This window comes from Tachypleus tridentatus, chromosome 7 (genome assembly GCF_004210375.1).
Source record: "Tachypleus tridentatus isolate NWPU-2018 chromosome 7, ASM421037v1, whole genome shotgun sequence".
NCBI classification, from domain to species: Eukaryota; Metazoa; Arthropoda; class Merostomata; order Xiphosura; family Limulidae; genus Tachypleus; species Tachypleus tridentatus.
Genome location: NC_134831.1, coordinates 56,623,688 through 56,638,688, shown reverse-complemented (window position 1 = coordinate 56,638,688; position 15,001 = coordinate 56,623,688). Strand labels below are relative to the sequence as shown.

The 15,001-nt window shown below is 34.9% G+C and overlaps 1 protein-coding gene across 4 annotated transcripts in view; it reads right to left on the bottom strand.

Moving 5' to 3' along the window:
• Positions 1-13,109: 13,109 nt before the first annotated feature.
• The window catches only part of LOC143255723 (BAG family molecular chaperone regulator 2), a 39,973-nt gene continuing 38,081 nt past the window's right edge, over positions 13,110-15,001 (bottom strand). For 3 of the 4 annotated variants that reach the window (XM_076511845.1, XM_076511851.1, XM_076511850.1), the window contains exon 4: positions 13,110-14,567. The gene's annotated coding sequence lies outside the window, so the exon portion shown is untranslated. The remainder of the gene's footprint in view (positions 14,568-15,001) is intronic. The other variant, XM_076511849.1, reaches the window with a different exon arrangement.

Genomic DNA, 15,001 nt, shown 5'->3' with positions numbered 1-15,001 from the left:
TATAATGCGGTGGTTCCCCAATTTTTTATCTGGACCACAATTTCGGAATGAAAATTTGCTAGCGCCACAACGTAAAATCAACTCCTAGCGGTCCTACTTCATAACATAGAACTTAACTACGGGGTGGCCCGTAAGAACCTACCCACCCATATATTATTATAAACAACTTACTAATACTATTAATGAGTTGAAGGCAGCTGTTACCGCGGCATTTGGAACAATAAACCCTGCTATGTTGAGGAAAATGTCTCACAGAACATGGCGTCGCATAATATTATGCAGCGAGAATGAGGGACAGCACACAGATACATAAGATATATGGATGGGTAGGAGCTTACGGGCCACCCTGTATATTATAACATGATTATGAGACATCCAGAAAGTATAAAACAATGCAACTACATAAAAAACATGATTCATTCGTAAAATATACAAATTCAATGAGAAGTGTGAGGTTGTTTTTGTGCGGTAATCTTATTTGTATTAAGTCTAATTTGAGACAAACAAACTCTCATCCCCTCATCAAAACAAATAAGCCTATCTCCTTCCTAGTCTTTCATATTTGTTATTGCTGAAAATCCCTGTTCACAACAGTAAGTCGTGGAGAATGACAGTTTCTATTCGTTGGTAAAGAGTAAAGTTGGCGGTGGGTGGATGAAGAGTACCGATATTGTGCGAAATTCCGAAAAAACAAACAAAAAAACACAACAGTATGTCGTGGAGAATTGTTTCTATTCTTGTAAATGGAAGAAGAGTACCGTATGGAAAATTATAATTTTCCTAGATGAAAATTCATTTTCATTTACTCCTCTTACAATTCCCACATTTCCTGCCCACACATTTTTCGTACTTGCATATTATGCCAAACTTCGAAGTGATAGTATAGTTTGGTGAGGGAGAATAAAATTACATACTTCGTATGACAGTAATGTTCTAGCTGCATAAGAGTGACGTATAGTGATTTACATGAGATACATGTTAGAACTTTGAATTCCAGTAGAGGAAGGATTGAAAGCTTGTGACATGCATTAAAAATGTTGTAAATAGAGGGCATTACTAAAGGAGGATTTGTTTGTTTGTTTGTTTTAGCTAGCCGTCCCTAAGGGCATTAGTAGCGCGACGCGGGCGCGAACCCGCGACCCTCGGAAAGGAGGAAAGCTAACCTTGTGAAAGATGGGAAATACCTATTAAAAATACATTTTCATTTGGTAAAATGTTAACTTTAAAAAAATAATTGCACACGATTATATAAAACGCCATGTGAGATGTCAGTCTAACGTTTTTAATACATATTTACCTAAACGTAAAACTCTGATGTTTCTGGTGGGTTAAGGATGACTGATTTAGATCAGCAAAATTATGAGGTGAAAGGACATAAAGATACAATAGCTATACAAGCTAGGTTAGCTCTTTCTAGCCCAAGGCCATATGAGTGGATAGTTATTATTGATTATTCATTGCCGACGTTTCGGCACAAATTTATTAAATTTTCATAATTAAAGAGTACTTTTGTGTCACATTATATATCATAATGATATATGATATGGCTCTACCAATTGCATGAGGGTGATGACAATAAACATAATCTAAATACCATGGCATTACAATAAAGGAAGCTATTGAGCATATTTTGGAGAAGAAAACTAGTATCATACCATATATTTTAAAAAATGGTTGGTTCTGTAATGTACAAGTCTTTTCCTGATAATAGGATTGCAACCCTAAATCTGATGTTTGTTACTAATGAGTTTCTGTTTCTTACTTGCTGTGGTTTGTTGGTGCATATTGAGAAAAAAAATCATGATATCTAATCAAAAACGCCTTGGATGTGAAAAACTTTAGGCCAAAAAAGGATTGAGTTTGCAACTTAAAGGAATGAAACCAAAATTGGCATTCAAACTGGAAGCTACACTTATACCATTGGTAAGAATTATACAACAAGGTGCTCATGAGTGCAAGCTGAACTTTTACTATGTTGGAGAAGGTAGGAGCCCATTTAGTTTGGTTTACTGATTTTGGTTTCTGTTTATTATTGACAGTTGAATGCTGCAAGTTCTATCATACCTTTTGTTTTTCCTCTCCTCCTGTTCCTTTCCTTGTTCCAGAGGATCTTGTTTTTCACTGTTTTTCAAGTGCATTGTCAAACCTGTTGGATAAGGATGCTATCAAACACTTTTACTTCTCCAGGACCATTTGTCATTTCTAAGAAAACTAGAGATTAACATCCAGTTATAGATCTTTTGCAACTCAATTGATTTCTCAACTTTCCTCAGTTTACTATGAATAATTTTGTCATTCTCCATTGTTCTGCTCTGGGGCTTCGGATGACCAAGGCAGATGCTTATCTTCACATTCCCATTTCCCCTGCATTCAGACGTTTTACCTTTGGTTTGTTCATTGAAGTTGGGTTTATCAGTTTCCTTACCTCTCTTTTGGTCTTTATGAGATCAATACATTTTCTATTGAGTAGTGCATGGTTTTGCCCATCAAAGTTATGGTTTGATTTTGCAGTTCTGGCATTATATGGACAATGGGATTCTTTTAGCTCCATTCTAACAGGCCTCCTATGATTGTACTCTTCTTTCTTCTTTAAGAGGTGTTTTGTTTTGATTAGTTGGTCAAGTTAGAGAAGTTTCGACTCACACCCACTAGATATGTAGTTCATTTGGGTTTATTCTTCAATTCACAATTTGGCAGGGCTCAGCCTTTTCCATCTCATCTAAAAGTCATGAAGCAATTGGTTTCGAATTCTCTATCCTCTTCTTCACTTCCTACAATGGGAGGTTCTTTCTTTTGAGGACTTGAGCTTCTATAAAATTATTTTTTTCTTTGAGTCATGCTCACATGTGTTTTTTTTCTTTGCAGAGAACTCTGAACCATCAATGAAACCCCTCTTAAGGTTCCTTGTCATTCCTCTCATCTAGGTCTTCATGTTTTTACAGATGCTTCCTTTAAGACGTAGATTGCTTTCTCAATTCTTGGGAGATTTTGGGTCAATGGTCTCCAGAAGAAATGACCTTTCATATTAATTTCGTGGAACTCATATCAGATATTTGGGACCAGAGGTTTTGGGGCAGTGGTCTATTTCCAAGCACTCTTCATGTCCTTCTGTAGGAACCTTTGCTCTTTGTCAGGCTTTTCTTCACTTTTTGTGGGCTCTTTGGGGATGGTCTACTCTAACATTTCTGCTGTAGTCTTGTACATCATCAGGCAAGAGGCATTCAATTAACAAACCTGTTTCAAAACATTGGATCTTCTGTATTGGGTCCACTACCATCCCAGCACTTTATTGGCCTGTCATCATTTAGGTGCCCTGAATCTAGACTGAGATTGGTTATCTTGTCCTGACACAAAATTCTTCTTGTGAAGTGGTCTTCAGAACCTTGTGTTTTTTTAGTTTTGTATGTTTCATAGGGTATTCTAGATTTGGATGCTTTTGCTACCCTTATTGATACACCAGCTCTCAGATTTTGGTTTCCTGCTCTTCATCTTCTAGAAGGAACAGTTGATACTCTCAGTCAGGATTGGTTGGTTTGGTACTTATATGCATATCTTCCTGTTCTTCTTCCATGTGTCCTTGCCATACTTCAAGCCACTCCATTTAGTGTTCTGTTGGTGGTGACTCCATATTACTTGGTTCACATGATTTTTGCTGCAGTGCCAATTTTTGGTGTCACTTTATCTTTCTCTATCTCTGAAACTCATCCATCTTTACATGTGATTTTGTCTGGCCTTTCATCTGAAGGGTTGGACTTTTGTGTGTAGCTTCCTTTGTTTCCTAACATGTTGATTCTTCCTTTGTGGCAGTTTACCAACATTAGTTACTGCTATTTAAAAGGTTATCATCTTCCCATCCTACTATTCCTCATATAAGGTCGTTTTGAATGAGATTGTTCAGTTGCTTATCTTGTGGGCTGTATGGTGGCACTGTTTACTTAGTCTTAAATCTGCACTATATGACTTGTGATACATATACCATGCAAGATGACTGTGACATTGAGGTTCTTCTTATTGAGTATCTAATGTACAATTCTAAATATTGCAAAGTGTTGGTTGATTGACTCTGTCAACATATTCTCTGTGCTTTCAAAATACAGTGTTGTGATGTATATTCAGGTCAAATTACACCCATTGTTGAGATGAAGTGTTCCATGGAACCACTTATAGGTATATCTAATATTTTTTTGCTTGATAAAAATGTTAATTTTAGACTCTACACTCATAGACTAATATGAGTAAAGCAGAGAAGGATCACTGTCCATCTCTGATGATCTATGGCAATTGATACTTGTCATACCATGGACCTGATGTGTACAATTCCAGACACTGCCAGAAATTGGATAATGTAATCTGTCAACATGATTGTTCTGCTTTTCAAAATAGGATATCACAATCATCTGTTGCACTTTCTTTAGTATTGCAATCCTCTGGACCTTCCATTATATTATTTCCATCTATCTTGAAAAGTATGGGAGTCCTTGCCACTTAGCAGTTTCTAGCAGCTGGGTTTGTAGGCCATGGATGCCTGGCATCCTATGTGTGCAAAATAGCACTCAGAACAGATGGTATGGGTATTAATACTTTTATTATTAAGGAGAGAACAACGTTTTGACCTTCCTAGGTCATCTTCAGGTTAAAAAAGAGAGAGTTTGAATGTGGCCATTGACATACATATATCTTAGGGACGAGAGTATAAACTACAAAACCTTATACTGCTGCATACCATATGTTCCTGACATCAGCAAAAAAATAACTGACATTTGGAAAACACTTATAATAAAACAGCAGCATTCCAGTAAACACCAAATTTATTCAAAAATCAGGTACAAAACTAAAATCCTGTCTATGTAAAAACTACACTGACAAACACAACACCAACATATTTTATACAATACAATGTGACAACTGCTACAACTTCTATATTCGAGAAACAAGCAGAAAAATGGAAACTAAATTAAAAGAACAAAAAACAAAACAACTTCTCACATTTTTGAACACTGCAAATCAAATAAACACAACATAACCATAAAATCCAGATATTAAGTATGGAAACAGATGCAAAATCAAAGAAGCCCTACTTATACAACAAGTAAAACCAAAATTAAACCAGTATAAAGGAACACCTATATACCTATACTAATTAATAACCTAGCATCCACCTGCAATATCCCCTACAATCCTGTACCCGTTTATACTCTTGCCCCTAAGACGTGTGTCTGTCAACAGTCACATTCTCACTCTTTCTTTCTTAACCTGAAGATGACCTAGGAAGGTCGAAACGTTGTTCTCTCCTTATCAATAAAAGTGTTAATACCCATACCAGCTGTTCTGAGATATGTTTTTATTTTAAATGGGTTTCTTGTCATTAAGGTAAAATAGCACTCAGTTGAAAGTAGAGCAGTGGCATTCTGCCAGGGTAGATGGCATTATGCTCTTTTTACTGCATCCCTGATATTCAATTCCAGATTCTGCAGTCTGCCATATGTATATATTGCAGTTTTCCTTCTAACTGAAGCACCTTCCTTCCTAGTATCTGCTGGATGTTGGTTCCTGGGGATTGGATGTTGGTTGGAGTTGGACCAGCAACATTAGGCCTATGTTTGGAAGGTACTCCCCTTCTACCATATACTGTACAATAAATTCCCAATAGTTCCAGGTTTTATACTGGAGATGCAACTCCAAATTGCATTTCCTCTTCTTATCATAAGCTAGATGTCTGTTCCCAGTAGATCTAGTTTGATTGTAGCTGGTGAAGACACATGAACTCCTGCAGGTATAAGATTATTTTCTGTTCTCTTACTGTGGTCTGGATGAAACATTCACAATGCTGCCAGATTTTGGACAGGGGGTGAAAACCTACCTAGGCCCTCCAACCTCCTATTCTCTGCCAGTTGTTGGTTTCTGATGGAGCTGGTGTTGAGGGTGTGTGCCTGTGGAGGCATTTGCTTAGTATGGAAATTCCTCTTTCCTGCTGGTACCTGTTCATGAGGTGAAAGGTGGAGGACCTTCTTCCTATTGCAAAACTGATGTAAAATTCCAGTTGCCACAAAGTTTTGTTTTGTGGTTGAACTTCGTTTAATGGTCTTTCTCACCTTAGCCACTCTGTAGAACTCTGCGAAGCCCCATTATTTTAGTAACCTGGGGCCACTTCTTTGTTTATTTATTTTTAGTGATGCATTGCTGATGAGATTAGGGTATATCTGGCTCAAATGTGCTGTAATTTACCTTGGGTATGTTGCTTTTATTTCCTTCTCACACCCCAGTGTTTTTTGGTTTTTTTTACATGCTTTTTTCAAGGGGATCATCATATATCTCACTGGCCTTCCACCTGTTCAATGTGGCATTCTAGCTTTTAGTGAGAGAAGGTAAGATATGATATCAGAAGTTAACATTTTCTTAAACTGAAAATGTAATTCCAATAGATACCTACCTCCTCTCATATTTATTCACCCATCCTCCCCACTTCCATTGTGGTTTGATGACCAGTCTCAAAGTGATTAACAACTGCAAGATTAGAAAGGGTGCTAATTATGGTAAGAATCATGTCACACTCTTATTCATGGGAGCTTGTTGCATAATCATTTTCATGTTAGTATTTATATTGATTCACTTAGCTCTCAACTGGCCCTGGATTTGTTTCACATTAATTCTCACCCTATTCTTGTCAATATTCAAAACCAACTGGCCCATTTCTCTATTATCTATTTCTATCCAGTTCTTCTGGATATCAGGCCACTCTGGTATTCATGGTAATGAGCTCATCGACACTGCAGTTAAGTCTGTCTGCTCTGATGTTATCACAGACATGTCTGTTTCGTACATAGACTACAATCCTGTATTTAAGGCTCAGGTCTGCACTTGTTGTCAGTCGGCCTGGAGTTAGCAATGTGACAACAAACTTTTCCAGATTAAACCTTCTAATGCTCTTTGGCCGTCTTGCTTTCATAAGGATCGGAGGTAGGAAGTTGTCCTTGCTGAGCAACACATTGGTCATAGTTTTTTAACTCATTGTTTTCTTTCACCTGGGACTGATGCAAAAATGTGTAGTATGTGTGACACTCAAGTTACAATGGCCTACATTTTACTGTCATGTTGTTGTTATAACTTTGAGTAATGGCACCGTTTTAGACACATTTTTTACCATGGGTTCACCTTTGACATTGGACAGTGTCATTGATAAAGGTGACACTCTATTTTAACTCTATTTAAGTTTTTAATTTGAAAATGTGACATGGTTTTCTTTTAACATGATTCCTTTTAAAATATTTTAATAATTTCACTTTTATTTTTTATTTTTTACTGGTTGTTTGGTGCAGATAGCCTAGTTACTTTGCACCAATAAATGCTAAACAATCAACCAATCCTTGCTGGTATTTATCGGACCATATTGATGGCTCCTCTTTGGCCAGCACAACCATCATTTGATGATCACAACCCTTCTTCTTCTGCCTCATTTCCACTACCTTGCTCTTACCAAATCTCTCTCTCTCTACCAGGAATGTTGTTCCATCCTATCTATGTGTAGGATTCATCCAGTCATCTACCTGTAAGGCTGTACTCTTCTATCATGTAACCTTTTTTTATCCCATTGATGTTGTTCTTCAACTCTGTTTCTCCATCAATTGTAATGTCAGGTTTTTCACTGTTGGTCCATATACCTTTCCTTTACATCAGACCATCTTTTTGTCCTTTTTTTATGTGGTTTGACCATGAATTGCTTGTTTCCTCTATTGTTAGTTTCTGGGCAGATTTATCCCTTACATTTTTCCTTTCCCATTGCTGTTTTTTTTCTCCTGCCCTCTTTATCAACCCTCTCATCCTATTGCTATGCCTGACTGTAACTATGATGTGGTTTTACATGCTCTTCAATTGACTTCAAGTTCATTATTCCATGTTTTCCTGAAGTCAGTGTCTTATTCTCCTCATTTATGGTTGCTTTTTTTCATATCTTTATTCCACTTCATGCACTCTTTTTTTATTGTACTTACTTACCTACTCTATCCACACTAGATTTTTCTTCCTCACACTTAAGTTGTACAGTAGGGTGATTGTTCTTTTACATTTTGTCACATCAGACATCTTTTAAATTCTAGATATCAGGTTCCTGGGGGAGGGGGGGATTCCCTTCAGTCTCTTAAAGTTGAGGTGAAGATGATCCTTATCCTATTCCCACGTAAATATGTTCCCAATGGTAGGGGTTTTAGATGTAGTCGACATACTGAGTATGGTCCATTGTACCCTAGCTACTCTACACTTAGGGGCACTTCCACTGTTTTTTTCCCAACACTAATTGGATGTGCTCCTCTGTTTTTCTACCAATATATACACCACTTTTCTCAGATGGGTGAAGAGAATAACTGGTTAAGATGCAGTGCAGTCTCCTACATCAGATCATCAAACCTAACCTTCAAGTCTCAAGTGTGTCCTTTGGATGTTTTTGAAACATGCTTCTATTCTTCCCTCTCACTGGTCCCTTCACCAATTCAATGTGGGGTTCTAGCTAATTATTGGAGTGGAGATAATGTACTTTATCATGATACTTTTCCTATACTGAAAATTTATTTCCTATTGAGTCCATTATAAAAAAGTTTATTTAGTGCATATGCCCACTTTTTTAAGAAATAGTGTATAATAGCTTTATGTTACAGACTTTCAGTAAAATAAAAGAACAACAACCTTATTTTATAACTTTTCTTCCCTAACTCACCTTCTTAATGGAGAAATGGTACTTTTAATTTGAATAATGTACATTAATTTTATACATTTATTATTATCAATAAAACTTCTGAAGTTTTATGGTAAATCCAGTTTGATGCAGAATTTATGAGTATTCCTATTAGAGAATAATTGTGATATTTCAGAATAAAAGCATTTTCTACCTATACCAACCATTTTTACATATACAGGGTGTTCAGAAAGTCACTGTGCACATATATATTTATTAACAGACATGTTTCAATATAGAATACAGGAGGTAAATATGAATGACAATTATAAACAATGTTGAAAGTGACCCTTGTTGGCATCAATACAGGCCTGGATCCTTCTTATTTTGTTTCTAAACACTGCTATCAGTTGCTGGTTTGAAATAGACTGAATAAAATATGATTAAAAACTGCACAGTGACTTTCCAAACACCCTGTATATTTTTTCTCTACAAGTGGGTTTTCGTCATGCGGATTTTGTCCCATACAAATTTGATGGAAATTTGTAATAACTCAATTTTTGTAAGTTACACAAATATTTTTCTTACTTCAGTATGAGTATAAGGTGATCAAAACCATTGAAAATCCCAATGCCAAAACTACCAAATGGAAAAGTGACTTGTAACAGAGAAGGTGTGAAACTTTGAGAAAGAAAATGAAACATTAGGTTGGAAGTTACAGAAAGGGAGAGGCTTGCTCATCAAGGAACAAACCCAAAATACAAAAACACATCAAATTGCTTGCCAAGATGCAGTTAGAAGTCAAGAGCAGTTGCATGACATAAAACACTGTTAAGCTTGTCATGATCATAACTGAACAGCCACCCTACAGGCAGTATTTCAGGTGATTTCATATATAATCTTTAATTTCTCTCAGAAGTATCATAAAACAGTAACCTTTTGTTAGTCTTTAAAGTAGTGTCCTTTAACAATCAAAATAATGAATGAAAATCTTTACATCATTGTCACTGTAGTCTATTCTTGTTCCAGTATAACCAGTTACCATGTAGCTCATACATATTTTTCAATAAATGTTCAAATATGTTTGATGGAGAGTGGAAAAATTGTACAGATTATACTACCAGTAAATTTATAGTTCTTTTATATTCTAAAACAACTGTTAATCAGTTGTGCTTGAATTTGTAATAAGCAAAATGTTCCTATTAGAAAAAACATATGGTTAGCTGTTATGGGATTAAAGTCACACTTTGAAGATGAGTAGAGCATGACTAGGATCTCTTCAGTGACCTTTTCAGCTCCCAGATAAAATCTCAAACTGGTCTTCATCTTTGCTGAATCCTCTCTCTGCCTCAGCAGAGCTGTCTGATATAGATAGCAACAGATCAAAGAGGTTAGAAAAGCAAGGTAGATCCTCCTTAACCACAGGGATTATAGCAGCCCATGGTCAGCCTTTCTTGCAATGTCTGGTGAAATTAAGTAATGAAATAGGTATGGAAATGTATTGGAGAGACAATCATGAAATTTTCATTATTATTTATGTTTTTAAATCATTATATTGTGGTCATTTAAAGCTATTATTTTATATTATGCAGTGTTATACTGATAATAGGGCAGCAATTGGAATTGATAGAATATGTCAAATTTCTCTATCACAGAAAATTAGGTGCTGAGAAATTAAAAATAACATGATCCAGACCAATTTATTCACATCATTTGATGTAAGTATGCTTACAATCATGACCATGTACTTTCTTTTGACATGAAACAGTATAATAAAATACCTTCACTTAAGTCAATATTCTTTTGTTTCTTATTTATTTACATAAGTTGATACACTGAATGAGAAAAAAGGTTAAAAAAGCAATGCTCTGCATATCATGAAGCACACCCATTTCTTTACAGACCATACATTAACAAACAGTTGATTACACACCCTATGAACAGAGCTAATACACACTGAGTATTTACTGATGATTTTTGCAAATCCGTGATGAACCTGACGATGACTGAAGAAGGTCGAAACGTTGTTTGCTCCTTTATTTGTGCCTTCTCTACCCATTCCAGCCAGTTTTAAATACATAAACATTTCCAAAGATGTTCTTAAGATTGTACGCCATGTGGATCCTTGTTGGTATTGCATTGTGTATTACCTTATTGTTTGAGGATTTTGCCAAAGAATGCATGTAACAGAGCAATTGAAAATTTAAAATGTCCCATTACTCTTTAATAGGGATGTTTTGTCAGTTATTTGAATTGCACATGTCACTAAGTTGAAAGTTGTAAACAGGTATACAGATTAACTGACTTACTGTTCAGTTATGGAACATTTCATCATTTAACAGTCCTGTTATCTATGAATCTAAACACATTACAAGTGAAAAAAAAGATGCAGTCAAAAAAAAAAGATTGAGTGTGAAACTTAAAGGAATGAAATCAAAATTGGTGGCCAAACTGGTACCTACATGAATAGCATTTAAATAATTTTACAGGATATATTCATTGATTAGTTGAGGTGTCCTAGTTTGTTTCCCCCATCATCATACCTCAAGTTGAACAAAAAATGTGATCAGGCTAACTAATGATTAAATATCTGCTGTAAAATTTGTGTCAATGTTATGAGTGTAGCTTCCAGTTTGACTGCCAACTTTGATTTTATTCCTTTAATTCACATGCTCAATCTTTTTATGGGCAACGTTTTTTACACCCAAGGTATTTTTGATTAAATGTCATGACTTCTTCTCAATACACACCAACAAACCACAGCAGGTAAGAGAGTGAAACTCAATAGTAACCAACATTAATTTTAGGATCATAACCCTATTATTTGGAACAAACCTATACTTTACAGACCCACCATGTATTTTAAAGAATCTTTTTTCTCTCTAAAACAGTTTTAGTAACTCCCTTTATAGTGAGGCCCAGCATGGCCAAGTGGTTAAGGCACTTGACTCGTAATTTCAGGGTCACAGGTTTGAATCCCCATCACACCAAACATGGTTGCCCTTTCAGCCATGGGACATTATAATGTGATGGTCAATCCCACTATTCATTAGTGAAAGAGTAGCTCAAGAGTTGGAGGTGGGTGGTGATGACTAGTTGCCTTCCCTCTAGTCTTACACTGCTAAATTAGGGACGGCTTTGCACAAAATTCAAACAAGCCAAAACCCTTTATCGTGATGACATTGAACCTAGATTAACAGTTTCTTGTCATCACCAACATGCACTTAATACAGCCATAACAAGTATTATTATTTACACCAATTGTTTAACTATTTTTAATTAGGAGAATTTTATATAATTTATCAATTTTGTGCTTAAAAGTTGGCAATGAATAATAATAATCCACCCATAAAATCCTTTTGAAAGCTTGGGCTAGAAACTGCTAATCTAGTATCTTTGTACCTGCACATGCTTATATCCTATAGTTTTATTGCTCTAAATCAGCTATCTTTATCCAAATGAGATAAAACCAAAATGATCTTAGATGAAGCTGTAGTAAAAATGTTACTGATGGCTCATGTGACTTTTTATGTAGACATGCACAAAATATAAATTAAGCAGTTTTTATTGAACAACTTTGTGTTTGTTGCTTGTATTTAGACCAACACTGACACCTAATTAAAAGTGGTAAAGATCTGTCAGTGTACTAAACTTTAAAAGAATTCATAAAAGACAAGTATGTCTTTCTATCAAATAAAGCATCTGTGATTTTGATGCAAAGAAAAAAAGAAAGGAAATTTAATCAAAAGTAGAGATTTTTGTCTCTTATGTATTTCTTAATGGATTATCTTGAAATATGGTACATTAAGTAAGGATCTGGCAGAGCACAGCCACTGAAAATACATTATAGTTTGGGTTACCACTGTTTGAGGTAAAGAAAGTGGAAGATTTCTATACTATTGGGAAAACATTAAAAAAGCACAATGTGACCTGCCGGTTGTCTTGGCTGCACAACATGCTGCTGTGTGTCTTGATATGCATAATTCCAAGAAGTTACCTTAAAGTTAATTGTGGTCTGACAACAATGAATTTGTCGTCATTGAACTAAGAATTTTCCAAGATACATTTTGGACCAACTTATTTTATTGTTTATTTGTTTGTGTTCTTTTCAATACATATATATTTTTTTATTTGTGTCCACACTCAAGTATTTTGCTGGTTAGGTAGACTGGATTCAACAAGACCCTTCTTTATCGTATTGCTTATATTATTTTTCTTGCATAAGAGCATGAAGATGGGGTGTGTGTCACTACTCCTTGGATTGAATTATGGTGGATTTGCCATTAGTGTTGATTTGTATTGTTTGTTTTATATTGGATATTTCTTGATAGTTAATGCTGTTGAGATATATGAGAGCAAATGTACCTTTTTAAAGATGTTAATATTGTACCTTTTGACACTGGATAATATTTACTAGTTTACTACAAGAAAATATGATATCAGCCACTTCAAGAAAAAGTTTATTCGTAGTACTGATGTTAAAAAAATGTGTGGTGTTAGGTGGCCTGACTTTTTTTTTTTCAGAATTTTATGGAAAGCCTGTTGTAAACAATTTACAAATTACTGTTTAAATAATTTTTAAAAAAATTAAAATACATAAACTTGTCAATGCTGATTTCATTTTATAATGTGTTTTGACATAACAGCAGTCAAATAAGAGGTTACAGTTTTATTAAATGGTTTCCACTGTAAGTATTGTTCTTTGTAAGATGCTTTTAGCCATCAAATCTGTTCTTCCTGTTGGTTGAGTTCTTTTCCAGATAATGTCCTTAGGTACTTCTTTTGAGTGGTAATTCAACTTACCACTATTGATTTTCAAGTGGTAATTCAACAAATTAAATACCACTATTGATAAATCTCTCAATCTTCCACATGTAAACTTATTTACAGATACTTCTTTAAGCCTTTTTGTTCAATTGTGGATTGCCAGAATGAGTTTAGGTTATATACTCCAATTTACTGGAGTTAGGGGTTGTATATAATGTTTGTACTAGTTACTTATCATGATTTAAAATCTCCAACAGTAACTAATTTTCCATTAGTTGCCAAGGGGTATCTTATGTTTAGGGTACTTATTTCTTAATCTACATTTCCATTTCTGGATACTTCAAAACACTCCCTTACTTTTTAGACTTGCTATATTTTAGTGTGATAAATCTAAACCCATAATAGTTGGTTCATGGTGCTTAATCTTATTCAGAACTATACGTTTCACTGTTATGTTTTTTTATTTTTCACTTTTTTTAACTCTTAACTCTTTCATTAAAGTGTCTTAATGCATTTTTTCTCCATAATTGATTTTGCTTCTAGTATCCACCCTGCTACCATCACATTTGGCAGTTAACTATGCTTCTTGCAAGTGTCGCTTGTTGTCCTTTAGGGGATATGGTTTGAACTAGTATGAGCTTTATTCTTACAATGTTTTTTTCATTTTTGTTTTCTAGCTCCATTTAACTGCTTTATCTAACATTTATTGGTTTCATTTGCTTCCTGTGGCTTCCTTTTCTATCAGTTTCTGAACGTATTTCTGGCTCATTAAGGCTACTAAGCCACATACATACATTACTGGTTTGTCACAAGATCATTGTAGGAATAAAATGGCTATAGCTTTTATCTCATACTAGACTATGGGGTTTTCCAAGGAGACATACACTGTGTATTTTTAAATGTAAACTTCTACCAAATGAAGAAACCATAGTCAGAGTCTTTTGTAATCTATACTCTTCTTCTTCATCTGAGATGTAAATCACCTACATCCAATTCCTTACCACCCCAGTGGATTTAAGAGGCTTTCATCTTGTATCCATTCTAGTGTTTGGTTGTGACCTTGTGTTAGTCATGTTCATTGGTTGGCTGCTGTGAATCATTATTCCTTTCCAGTTTGGGAATTTTAGTTACCTGTCTGAGTAGAGGTAAAATAATTATTTCTGAAATATATCCTTTAAAAACTTGAATTCAGATAATTATATAACTCATAAATAAAGAAAAAGATGCAAATGGTTAGCAAATAAGCTACTTGATTATCCATAGATAAGTATTTTGAGAGAATGTTTATTTTAATGTATTTATAAGGTTTAAAAAATTATATAATGGATGAGAAAGCTAAATTAGGATTGGTATAGACATAATATAATGGTTTGAGCTTACTTTTCATTTTTAAAACATAACATACATGTTTAAAATGTAATCATTTCTCTGTGTAGTCTCCTTTACTTATATTAGACATGTTACAGCAGGAAGCCTTTGTAGTGTATGTCCTAAAACTTGGAAACTACATTTGGGGTAAGTGTTAAAAGTAAAAACTTTAAGAGGATACTAGTTGTAAAAAAATTTTGT